This window comes from Mustela nigripes, chromosome 2 (assembly GCF_022355385.1).
Source record: "Mustela nigripes isolate SB6536 chromosome 2, MUSNIG.SB6536, whole genome shotgun sequence".
Taxonomy (NCBI): Eukaryota; Metazoa; Chordata; class Mammalia; order Carnivora; family Mustelidae; genus Mustela; species Mustela nigripes.
This window is the reverse complement of record NC_081558.1, coordinates 87,162,949-87,175,140: the sequence shown is the minus strand read 5'-3', so window position 1 is coordinate 87,175,140 and position 12,192 is coordinate 87,162,949. Positions and strand designations below refer to the sequence as shown.

Genomic DNA, 12,192 nt, shown 5'->3' with positions numbered 1-12,192 from the left:
TCCCCAGCACCCCTGTGCCTGAATCACACCAGGCGGCATCACTCATTTAGGTGCCCAGCCCAGCCCCTGGAGACTTAATTTGCCAAGAGCTATTCTGGGCCCTGGTGACTAGAACCCACCCAAGTCTGTCTTTGTGAGGGAGAGGGAAGTAGAGGGCAGATGGCAATTTAGTATGTGGCAGACACTATTATAAATGCTTCCATTCCATCAATTTGTGCAATCGCTAACAACCTTAGCAGGCAGCGCTATTGCTGTACTTTGCATTTTACAAAGAGGAGAACTGAGGCACAAAGGTAGCTTGCCTGAGGCCACAGAGTTAGGAAATGGCAGAACCAAGATTTAAACTCAAGCAGTAAAGTGTAATGTCACATGAAAAAATACCAAGACCTCAGTATACACACTGCGTGTGCAACACACACACAACCGTGAAGACCACCCAAAGCGTCATCTAAGCACGCGGCCAAGAAAGAGGATTTGCACATTTCCCCCAGACAGAGCTGCAAGGGCATTAGCAGCAGAGGGAGGAGCATGAGCAAGAAACAGCAGGCGGGGGCGGGGGGGGGGGGGGGGGGGGGGGGGGGGGGGGGGAGAGGGGGGAGGGGGGGGGGGGGGGGGGGGGGGGGGGGGACGGGGGGGGCGGGGGGGGGATGGAAGAAAGGGAGGCACGTGTGCAGGGTAAGGCATTGGAACTTTATCCCACGCACAGTGGGAGACACGGTGGATTGATTTTATTTAAACATAAGTCTCAATTGACCTCCCATGCCCCTGTCAGAAATGACCAAAGAATGCGTTCTACCACACAAAGGAAAGGAATGGTAGTTTTCTGGACGGCTCCAGTGTGAAGCACTTCCACAGCCCCGATCAGGATCACGTGAATGCCCTATACCGACTACACCATGGCTCTGTTGGGAGGAAAGGAAGTGTTTGGAAAGGGGAGTGTGTGGGGGGACAGAGGGAGGAAAGAGATTAAAATCTCATCTTCCAAGTCGGACGCCCGCAGATGGTAACTAAAACTGACAAATCAACAAGCTGCAGCACGGAGCCCACTATTTAGAGCCCTGGAAGTTACTACTAATCAGCAAAAGTACATTAAGCTTATCTCTTACACTGCCTCTAAAGGAGGAAAAAAATAGGAGTAGGGTAGAAGGATGGGACACTAACGCAGGGTTCTTTGTTGTTGTTGCTTTGTTTTCCCCTTTTTAAAAAATTGTGGTAAAATTCCACGGTGAATTTTTAAGCAGAGGCAGGAGGGGATCAGAGCTGGGTTTTACCAAAGGGCGAACAGGGTTCCTGAGGTGATTCCGGTCAACAGGTTCAGGGACCACCAGCCTGGGTAAGTGTGTGGCCACCAAAGGGTATCGCACCCAAGAGACTTGCTCTGACACCATCGTTCCTATCAATGAGGCTGTGTTGGTGGGGACGGTGACGCACGACTGGCTCGCGTCCAACCCCCAACAAGCCTATTCATCCAAGACGCATTAAAAGCTGAACACAAAGCCAGCCTTCTCCTTGAGAAGATAAAGCAGACCCAGTTCTTTTACCATTCCACAGAGAATCATAGCCATTTGAGTAACAACTCTCCACAAATATTGGAGCGTGAGGGCCCAAAACCAAAATCTCTCCTGCCCGCCCAATGTTAACAGCCCTGATTTTCTTGGACCTCACCCAGGTCTTGGAAGTGGTCATGTGACCCAGGCCTGGCCAATCAGATTCAGATACTCCTCTCGGTGTTTGTGGAGGAAGAGCATGTGACCCATCAGAACCAATGAGACTTCAGCCTGGGACTTCTCTGAAACTGTGAGAGGAACTGTTTTCCCTTGAGATGGCTGCAAGAATGGAATGAAAGTGTGGAGCAGATGGCAGCCATCTTGGCACCGTGAGAAGAGACTCTGAGAGAAGGAAGTCCCAGCAACACTTGAGCTTCCGGACGCAGCAATGCTTCACAGTCTAACCCTATACAACACCTTCCCCAGGGCCAACACAGCACACACACACCCAGCTGTCACCACTGTTTCATATTTTGTTCAAGCTAGTTGAAAATAGATTTGTCATTTGCAATACCATGAAACCTTAAAAAAAAAAAAAAAGAAAAGAAAGATTGAGAAAGATGCCTTAAGGTAGTCATCAATGTAGACAGGGAAGGATGGGTCAATCTATAGTCCATACCATGGCAAAGCACGGTAATATGGTTAACTACTGAAGGTTCTTTCCCCTGACAGCAAAGCCATGCTTCTATGGAGCAGAATCTGGAACTTTAATTCAACCTAACCTGTTTAAAGCATTTCTTTAAATCCATCATAATGCCAGTTGGCGGGGCACGTGGGTGGCTCAGTGGGTTAAGCCTCTGCCTTTGGCTCAGGTCATGATTCCAGGGTCCTGGGATCGGGTCCCGCATGGGGCTCTCTGCTAAGCAGGGAGCCTGCTTCCTCCTCTTTCTCTCTGCCTAACTCTCTGCCTACTTGTGATCTCTGCCTGTCAAATAAATAAATAAAATCTTAAAAAAAAAAAAAAGAATTGGCTTTAGATAAATAAAAATAATATACATTTTTAAAAAATAATAATAATGCCAGTTGGCTGTAACTTTAAAGACAGCTTGCCGCAACTGAACTTGTGCTTTTTGCCTTAGTTCCTAGTTCAAGGAAAGACTGGACCGTGGTTCTCCTAACTCCTACAATTATAGAAAAATGTGTTTCCCAAGACAAGAGTGAAGGGTTGCTTCCAGAAACACCCCGGGAGGAGAGAGAACTGACTGTTTTCCCTACAGTAAATGATCCATGCACTTCCATAAAAACTTATCTCCCGAAAATGAGCAAACCTTTCCCCGGTCAAGAAAAACAAGTCATTTACCATCCGGGGCTATTTACCAGCTAATTTTTTAGACTGGCAGGCAAGGAAGTTCTAGGAGGGCTCCCTCTGCTTGGATCCCTCACTTCTTCAAATCTGAAAACTGTGTCATTTCCATTAGGTGACTCAGACTGAGGGTAATTTATTCAAGCAAGGACTGCTGAGGGCGGCACAGAACCCTGTCTGAATGTGTCAGTGTGTCAGAAATACACCCCGTATCAGGTAAGCACTCTGGCTAAAGCAAAATGGCCAGCGCCAATGCACTGGAAACAGCGTCACCACACTGGGGATGAACCTCTATTCTCTGGCCAGTCCCCTCATCTAAGCCTCAGTTATTGTGCCTGTAAGCTGAGAATGACAGCCCTTCCCCTTCACAAAGGTGTCTCTAGAACCAAGTAGCATGAAGACGGGACATCAGTTTTTTAAAATAACCATCTTATTCTTTCCCTGTGGGGACCCAGTGTGCAATGGCTGCCAACAGTAGCCTTCTTGGTAGTGTGTGCAGCCTGGTGACTGTATGGGTTGCCCTAAGGGACCTTGGAGACAGCCCTTTCCAGTGGACAATGATGTCTGATCTCATGCTATCTCCAATCTAGGCTCCAGGCAGGGATGCAGGGTGCCCTTGGAAAGCCCCAGGGTGCATCGGCCAAGTCATCATCATGTCCCTCCGGACCAAGCCACAGAACAAAGAGCATGTGATTGAGGCTCTACGCAGGGCCAAGTTCCCTGGCCACGAGGAGATCCACATTTCAAAGAAGTGGGGCTTACCATGTACAATGCAGATGAAATTAAAGACATGTTGGATGAAAAAAATCACTCATCCCAGATAGCTGTGGAGTCAAAAAAAAGTCCCTAATCATGGCCCCTTGGACAAATGGCAGGCTCTGCTCTCAGGAGAACCTCACAACTGCCCCCTCCCTATTTATGCCTACCAATAAATCTTACTTCTGTCAAAAACAAAACAAAACAAAACAAAAACTCTGTCCTACTAATTACAGATGCTGCCATGCTTCAAAAGATCCTTAATAATGCCATTTATAAATACACTGCTGCTTGTAGAAAGATACCACAGGCATTAACTGAGCTTCACAATGACTCTGTAAGATGGGCTTAGCAAGAATGATAGTCCCCAGGCTGCAGGTGTCTCAGATCACACACCAGTGCATGTCAGGCTTCAGACAGAAGCACACACTTGAGTCTTTTCATCTGACGTGGTTCACTTCACTTGTGGTTCCCAAAGAGTGGTCCAGGAAACAGTGATGGGGGTCCCTGAGGCCTTTACTGGGTCAAAACCATTTTCATTATCAAGGTCAAAATAATTTTCATTATCAAGTTTACTTATTTGCCTTTTCGCCTTCATTCTCCTATAAGTGTTCAGTGGAGTTTTCCAGAGACTACTCAGTATATGTCATTGTGAGACAGAATGCAGTAGCAGAGAACTCAGCTCTTCTATTAAGCCAAACTTGGAAGATACTTATAAAAACAAAACAAACTAAAAACTATCAAGTGATTACTTTCCTTTTATGAATTTCTATTTGGGAAAAACAGTTATTTCCAATCAAATATGTATCAATATGTAATAAGTCTGTTAGCATCATTTTTAATGAATTAAGACAAGTTTATAAGACTATAAAACAAGTCTTTAATTTTTCTAACACAGCAAATATAGACATTACCCAAAAATCCAGAGCTCACTGGAATCCTTGGTGATTGGATTACAAGAATGTAAAGGGAACCCTAAGGCCAAAAGCACCAGTCTGCTGTGTAGACTAAGCCACACTCTTCCCCCTGGGCTTGCCCTGCAAAGACCTCTTGCAAATTAGAAACACCAGTGTATTTTCAGTAACAGTGAAACTGTTGTTCCTTTTCAGGTCTTTCTTAAATCCATCTGTTTGGTCCAAGAAGGCCCTGTTGGGTGCTACTATGTCTCTATGGCACCTTCCCACATCTTTATATTTGCTAATCTCCTTCTTTTTTTTTTTAAGATTTTATTTATTTATTTGACAGACAGAGATCACAAGTAGGCAGAGAGGCAGGCAGAGAGAGAGGGGAAAAAAGCAGGCTCCCTGCTGAACAGAGAGCCCGATGTGGGGCTCGATCCCAGGACCCTGGGATCATGACCTGAGCCAAAGGCAAAGGCTTTAACCCACTGAGCCACCCAGGCGCCCCACTAATCTCCTTCTTAAGAAAGGGGTAGCTAGGGCGCCTGGGTGGCTCAGTGGGTTAAGAAAGGGGTAGCTAGTCTAGCTCAGAGCCTTCCACAGAGAAAAGGATCTGCTAGAATTTGATAAGCAAAATAATAAATCCTCTAGAATTGAAACAGCACTGATTTGCAAATCACCATGCTATGTCCTTACGAGTTGGGCATTTGTACATACATGTAAAATTATTCAATAAAAAAGCTTGCTTTAAGAGTACACTTATAGGGGCACCTGAGTCGCTCAGTGGATTAAGCCTCTGCATTCAGCTCAGGTCATGATCCCAGGGTCCTGGGATCGAGTCCTGCACCAAGCACTAGCTCAGTGGGAAGCCTGCTTCTCCCTCCCCCATTCCACTGCTTGTGTTCCCTCTCTCACTGTCCCTCTCTTGGTCAAATAAAATCTTTTTTTAAAAAGTACATTTATCATAAGCACTGAGAAATGTATAGAACTGCTGAATCACTATATTGTACACCTGAAATTAACACTATGTTAACTACACTGGAATTAAAATTTTAAAATGTAATAAAACAAAAAGCTCACTTTAAAAAAAACACATTTCCTTTTGATGGCTTTCCACTTACAGTCATGAAGTCTCCATTTCAAACAAGGTGAAATAAAAATGAGTTGATTTAAAGGGAAATATGGAATAAACAGTACATACAGAACTGGGATATGACAAAAATTATGATAATGGCAGAAGAATAACTTAAGTTAGACATGTAAAGTCTCCGTTTGCATGAATGTTCTAGAATTCCATGACAAAAGGCACCACTGGAAACTGTCTGACTTACTGACCAGTTATAAGGTGACTGGAATGTTTTTAAGTTTGCTATAGACCGCATTTTCCTTTCACCCCTCCAATCTCTTAAAAGCACTTGTAGCAGCTAGTAAAACACACAAAGAAAACACTTGATATAGTGGTTTTTCAAGAAAACACTTGACATAGCGCTAGGGTGAAAAGCTGTAAGAGCTCTCCAGGGCTGTCTGACAGAACTCTCTGCAAGAATGGAAATGTTCTATATCTGTCTGTCCAACACAGAAGCCACTGGCCACATGTGGCTAAATGAAACCGTGCAAGGTAGCTAGAGCAACTACCCAGATTTTTAATTACACTGTAATGTTTAAATTATAACTTAATGAGCCACATGGTGGCTCATGGTTGCTACCCAGGACGGCACAAAGCTAGCTCCTGACCCTGCATTTCAGTCCACTTTTCCACTCCGAGGTCACGCCACGCTCCTCGGGCCCTCCAGCGGCCCAGTTCGCCTTTCCTCAGTTCCAGCTCCTGTGGGGGGAGTGACTTTCATAGCCCTGTGAGAAGAGGGGGGCAGGACGATTTCATTTCGCCTTCAGGAATTTTGCAGCAGAGGCAGAACAGGAAAGAAGCCTCCAGGATAGAGCCCGGGCCTACCGAGACCACCCAGCCAGCCAAGGTTTGAGTGCGCAGGAGCCAGGAGGAAGCAGAAGTAGAGAGGGGAGGTGGGGACAGCAGCGGAGTAGCAGGGAGCTGGCTCCAGACCCGCCCTGAGACATCCCCCATCACCATGCAGGCCCAATTCCACATCAGCAAGTGTCATCCAACTAGGAGAACCTGGTTAGAACAGCTCCAAAGGAAGGACGACATACATGGAAAAGAATGAGGGTGGGGTGGGGGGGAGACAAGCGTTGGGCCTTCCAGCTGGAAGAAGCCAGTCATTGCTGGGAGCCAGGTGCCTAACCCTCTCCCTTCTGACTCCTTTTCTTTTTTCATCTCAGCCTCTGACTTCAGTCACAGAGACCTCCTGCGAGGTCTGCCAAACCCACCAGTTCCTTCCACAGGGACTGTCCCCCCGCACTGTCCCCTCTTCATCAAGCAAAACCTTGCCATCAGATTTCTGCTACAAGACCCTCTCTCTTTGGGGCACCTGGATGGCTTAGTGGGTTAAGCCTCTGCCTTCAGCTCAGGTCATGGTCCCAGGGTCCTGGGATCGAGTCCCGCATTGGCTCTCTGCTCAGCAGGGAGCCTGCTTCCCCCTCTCTCTCTGCCTGCCTCTCTGCCTACTTGTGATCTCTGTCTGTCAAAAAAAAAAAAAAAATCTAAAAAAAAAAAAAAAAAAAAAGACCCTCTCTCAGGGAACAGAGGAAGCCAGAGGAGAAAGACAAAGAGAGGGCAGACAGTGAGCCAAGGCCAACTAGAAAACAGAGGTGGTGGCAGAGGAAGGCTTGTGGGAGATTAGCTGGGTCCCATGCTCTAATCCTGCAATTACATGGCCAAATAAATTATTGGTCAAACCAAGGCAGTTCTGACCATGAGATGGAACACTATTAATAACTAGGCTGGAACAAGAGGCATAAACTGACAGGTCCGGCCAACTGGCATGTTTGGGCTCCCTATGCTTAAGGCTCTATGGTGCCTCCCTCCCTTGAGTTCCATGAAAGATTCCTTCAACCTTTCAGAATATCCTCCCTTCTACTAAAGCTGAGTGGCTGTGGGCCATACATAGTGTAGGGGGTTCTAAACCCAGCTTGGGCACTGCCCAGCTCCAGACCCTGGGGCAAGTCCTGTGCAGCTTGACTGCCTCAGAGACAAAGCCAGGTGCTGTTTCCTCTTTTCACAGCACCACACCACTTGCCCCGGTTCTCAATTATCCACCCAGAGGGGAAAAAGGAAAGTACTAAAAGATGGTGGTCAGTATGGTTTCCTGCTACAAGTACTCCTCTTCTGAGGTTAACAGAGGTCTCAGAACTTTCTTTGGGCCCAAAGAAAACCAAGTTCCTCCTATACAGAAAGGCTGTTCGAGAGTTCTGATGTGACTCTAGAATGTTTCCAAACACACAGGTGATACCCAACACCTCTCACAGGACATCACCACCCACCAGAGCTGTCCCGCCAGCCCAGATCACGCGGCTTCCCTTGAAGCTCTGGCCAAGGTGAAAGATCCCATCGGCGAGGGAGGTCCCGCCATTTGGAAACTGAGGAAGGCAACTGGCTGGCAAAACTGGGAATGAGGAAAAGCATCCTCCTTTCAAATTTTTAATTTAAAATAATTTCAGACTTGGAAAAAAGGTTGGGTAAGATGCAGACATGATGTCCCTTAACCCTGACACAGCTCAGTACATAGCTCCTAAAGATAAAGACACTCTCTTACATAACTAGAGGACAATGATCAAAATCTGAATGTTAACACGGATAGTTACACAGAACGTTAACACAACCAATTAAACTAGTCTCTGACTTTATTCAAATTGCGTCAACTGTCTCACTATTGTCTTTTATAGTAAAGGAGAACAATCTTTGAGGATCCAATCCAGGCTTGCCAGCTTGCATTCAGCTGCCGTGTTTCTCTAGTCTCCTTTAATCTGGAACAGTCCTTCAGTCTTTTTTTGTCTTTCATGGCCTTGATATTTTTGAATAATATGAGCCAGTTACTTTGTAGAATGTCCTTTTGGAAAAGACTCACTTTCAATTCATCTTTTTTTGTTGATGTTCCATGTGCCCGAGCCACGAGAATGGAATTTAACCAACTGTAAAACAGAACATTTAAATAGCCCAAGGTCCAAAGCACCACAAAGGAAAAAACCCATGGCCCTTCAAATCTTGGGGTACAAGGGTCAGTCCTAGATAGTCCTAGAGGAAAGACTAAAGTTACATAACAACCCTACATTTTTCACACTCACTCACTCTCATTCTCTCTCTCTCTCTCTCTCTCTCTCTCTCTCACTCACACACACACACACACACACACACCTAGAAAGACTGACAGACCCCACTGCTTTTTTATTCATGGCCAGATATAGGTTTTTTTAAACCCACAGGATTCTTTGTGTAAGAGGAGGCAGAACTGCTGAAACCATGGCATTTTTCTGAGTTCAACCACAAGTGAACTATTTCCGTGCTTACAACCAAAGGCTTAACACATTTGCTCAACTTCGAGACCCACTTTTTTCCAAAAATTTGCAAATATCACATTTTGGATGGATTATACTATTGATATGCAGGTTTCTCAGGGGTAGTGTTCTGACCAACACCCAAGCTGGAATGCAATACAAGGTCCATTTTATAGTTCACACGAGTTTTAGAATCAGGGCAATATGGTAAATTCAGGTAACCTTGGAAAGCTCAAGAGAGCAGGTTGGGCAGCCTCTACTAGAAGCATGATTCCACCCACCACAGCATTCCAGGCAAGCTGGCTGTCCTACCTCCTTCGGATAACCTTTCTCCTGCCTGCAGCTCATCAGAATGGAAAGAAAGGAAGGCACAGGCTGCAAAAGAGCCAAAGTCAAAATTCACTGCTATCACTTTAGAGACACGGAAGAATCCACCAGAAGAAATAGCTAAAAGCATTAAATGTGGTTGTTTCGGGGCGCCTGGGTGGCGCAGTGGGTTAAGCCGCTGCCTTCGGCTCAGGTCATGATCTCAGGTCCTGGGATCGAGTCCCGCATCGGGCTCTCTGCTCGGCAGGGAACCTGCTTCCCTCTCTCTCTCTGCCTGCCTCTCCGTCTACTTGTGATTTCTCTCTGTCAAATAAATAAATAAAATCTTAAAAAATAAATAAATAAATAAAAATAAAAAAAATAAAAATAAAAATAAATGTGGTTGTTTCTAGGAATAAAACAGGGGGATGGGAAGGAAGAGGGCAGATGACTTTCTCAGGGGCTTTTCCTTACCACTGTGCAACTAGTGCCTCAGGAAAAATAAAATTTTAAGTTTCCAGCAGCACAGGTTGACCAAAGAGCTTCCATATTACCCCTATTATCAAGACTAAGGAGGATTCATAATTCATTCTGCATATAGCTAAAGTCAAGATCTCAGGACTTGGCCGATCATTTGGCTCAGATGCTCCCATTTCACAGATGAGGTAACTGAAAGCTGAGGAAGTAAATTCCCCTCCCAAGGATGTATACCCGGTGAGAATCAGAACAGAGGTTGAACACCTTGTCTCCTAAATCCTACACCAGCATTCTTTCCCCCACAGTCTTGGTGGGGACCTCAGAGTAGGCATCCAGAACACATATCCCAGACTACTTAAGGCCATGACCTCCAGCCTCAGACTCGTGGATTTACATCTTGGCTCCCCAACCTGCTGACCTGGGAGAAGGGACTCAACCTTTCAGCTCCTCTGCTTCTCATCAATGTCCTCAGGAGCTGCTGTGAGACCAGGGTAAACTATATAAAGCACTTGCCACAACACTGAATGTGTAGTAAGCTTTCAATAAATAATGTCTTTTATATAGGTGCCCTTACTCAATAAATGACGAAAGGTAGAAAGGACCAACAGTTGAACATTACGTGCTAGGGACTGTCCTGGGCACTTTATAAACATCCCTTGTTTCATCCTTAATAGCCCTGAAAGCCCTGCCTTCCCATTTCAGAGAGAAAATCAAACCCAGAAGAGCAAAACCAAACCAAGCCAAACAAAACAAGACAAAACAAAAATAAAAAACCTTGCCAAGACAGTTCAGCTTATGAAGAGGCAGAGGCAGAATTCAAATCCAGCCCTCCTGAACCCCAAAGCCCACGCTTGCCACCATCACGTGCTAGTTGGTAAGCATCTGTTGACTCCAAAGCAAGTTCCCCTATCCATTTTTGACCCGAAGTTTTATAACATTAAAGTGTGGTTTGCTTCCAGCTCGGGGAGCAGATCCAATTTCTAGCAAGTGCATGCGTTACCAAGAGTCTATTTCCCCAGTGGGGATGCAAGCAAAACTGGGGACGAGGAAAGAAACAGCATGTCCAGAGCTGCCCAAGAAGCTTCAGAACCTCCCTCCCCACCCCCGAATTTACAAAGCCTAGCCACTGCACTTTCAGCTTTAGGCTCCCCTAATGTTCCTAACAGGACCTGAAGCCATGGCATCATTTTCTCTTAAACACAATTTTTAAGAAATGGACACAGTGGCAAAGAATTCCCTAGAACAAGACCCACATCATTGCTTAAACAAACAAACAAAACTGTTCCCTTTTGCTTTTATTGTTGTTGGCTGGCTTAAGGGTCACAGAGAATGCTAACTAAAGTCCTTGCTTGGCTAGCTGGTTAACCATTAAAGCAACTCAACAGGCATTATGAAATGTGGTTGTTTACCAAGTAAATGCACACGGATGTCCTGCAGGCCTCACAATGAGTCCCTATCTGTACCCTACCACCATGTGCATGGCAGTTTTAAATGCAGCTCACAGGGCACCTGGGTGGCTCAGTCGTTAGGCATCTGCCTTTGGCTCAGATGGTGATCCCAGTGTCCTGGGATCAAGCCCTGTGTGGGGCTCCCTGTTGCGGGGTTTGGGGGAGGGGGGAGCCTGCTTCTCCCTCTCCCGCTTCCCCTGCTTGTGTTCCCTCTCTCACTGTGTCTCTCTCTGCCAAATAAATAAATAAAACCTTTAAAAGAAAAAAATAATGTCGCTCAAGATTCTTTGGCAGTGCTCCCCATCAAGGGATGGAATCTCTGTCCCCTCCTCTTGAATGAGGGTGACCTCATGACCTGCTTGGACCACAGAATGTGACAAAAGTGCTGGTATGGGACTCCCAAGGCTTAGAGAGAAAAAGCCACGCATGATGCTTCCATAGGGTCATGCTGGGATGCTCACAGTGCGGGGGCCAGACACCATAGAGAGGTCAGAGGGCCGGAGACATCGTGCCGGAAAGCTCAGATTCAGCACTCTGCTTGAGGACCCTGGCTGAGCTCCCAGACCTTGTAGTGGGCTTCCTCAGATGTCCTGTCCAGCCAAGCCTTCAGATGAACAGAGCCCCAGCTGACACTGGACTGCAACTGCATAGACCCTGCCAGGGAGAACCACCCACCTGAGCCTTCTCCTAGGTTCCTGACCCACAGTCCTGGGCAAAATGCCACTGTTCTGAGCAATGAAGTTGTGGGACAATCTGTTGGGTAGAAACAGCAACAGGACAATCAGGCAGGACGACACCCCCCATTTTACTGTTCTTCCCATAAAGCCAAAAACTGGAGAAGAAAATATCAAATATGCAGGCTTCAAACCAAACTGGAAGCAGCAGAACCCTTGCATTCTAGCAGCAGAAGGACAGGGTGGACGAAGACGACCAAAGCCCATTCGTCACGCCTCAGCTGAGCCTCACGCCAAACAACAGAAGAGTTTACATGAAGTGGGCTTGTCTGCGGTTACAACAAATAGCGGATGTTCCTCTCACTGTCTCCCTGT

At 46.3% G+C, this 12,192-nt stretch overlaps 1 protein-coding gene and 1 non-coding gene across 2 annotated transcripts in view; one reads left to right on the top strand and one right to left on the bottom strand.

The window, feature by feature from the left end:
- SH3BP5 (SH3 domain binding protein 5) overlaps positions 1-12,192 on the bottom strand; it is a 72,804-nt gene that overhangs the window by 49,492 nt on the left and 11,120 nt on the right. The gene's annotated exons all lie outside the window — the stretch shown is intronic.
- On the top strand, positions 3,257-3,393 carry LOC132012737 (small nucleolar RNA SNORA70). The gene has a single exon (XR_009402719.1). It is a non-coding gene; the product is annotated as a small nucleolar RNA SNORA70 (small nucleolar RNA).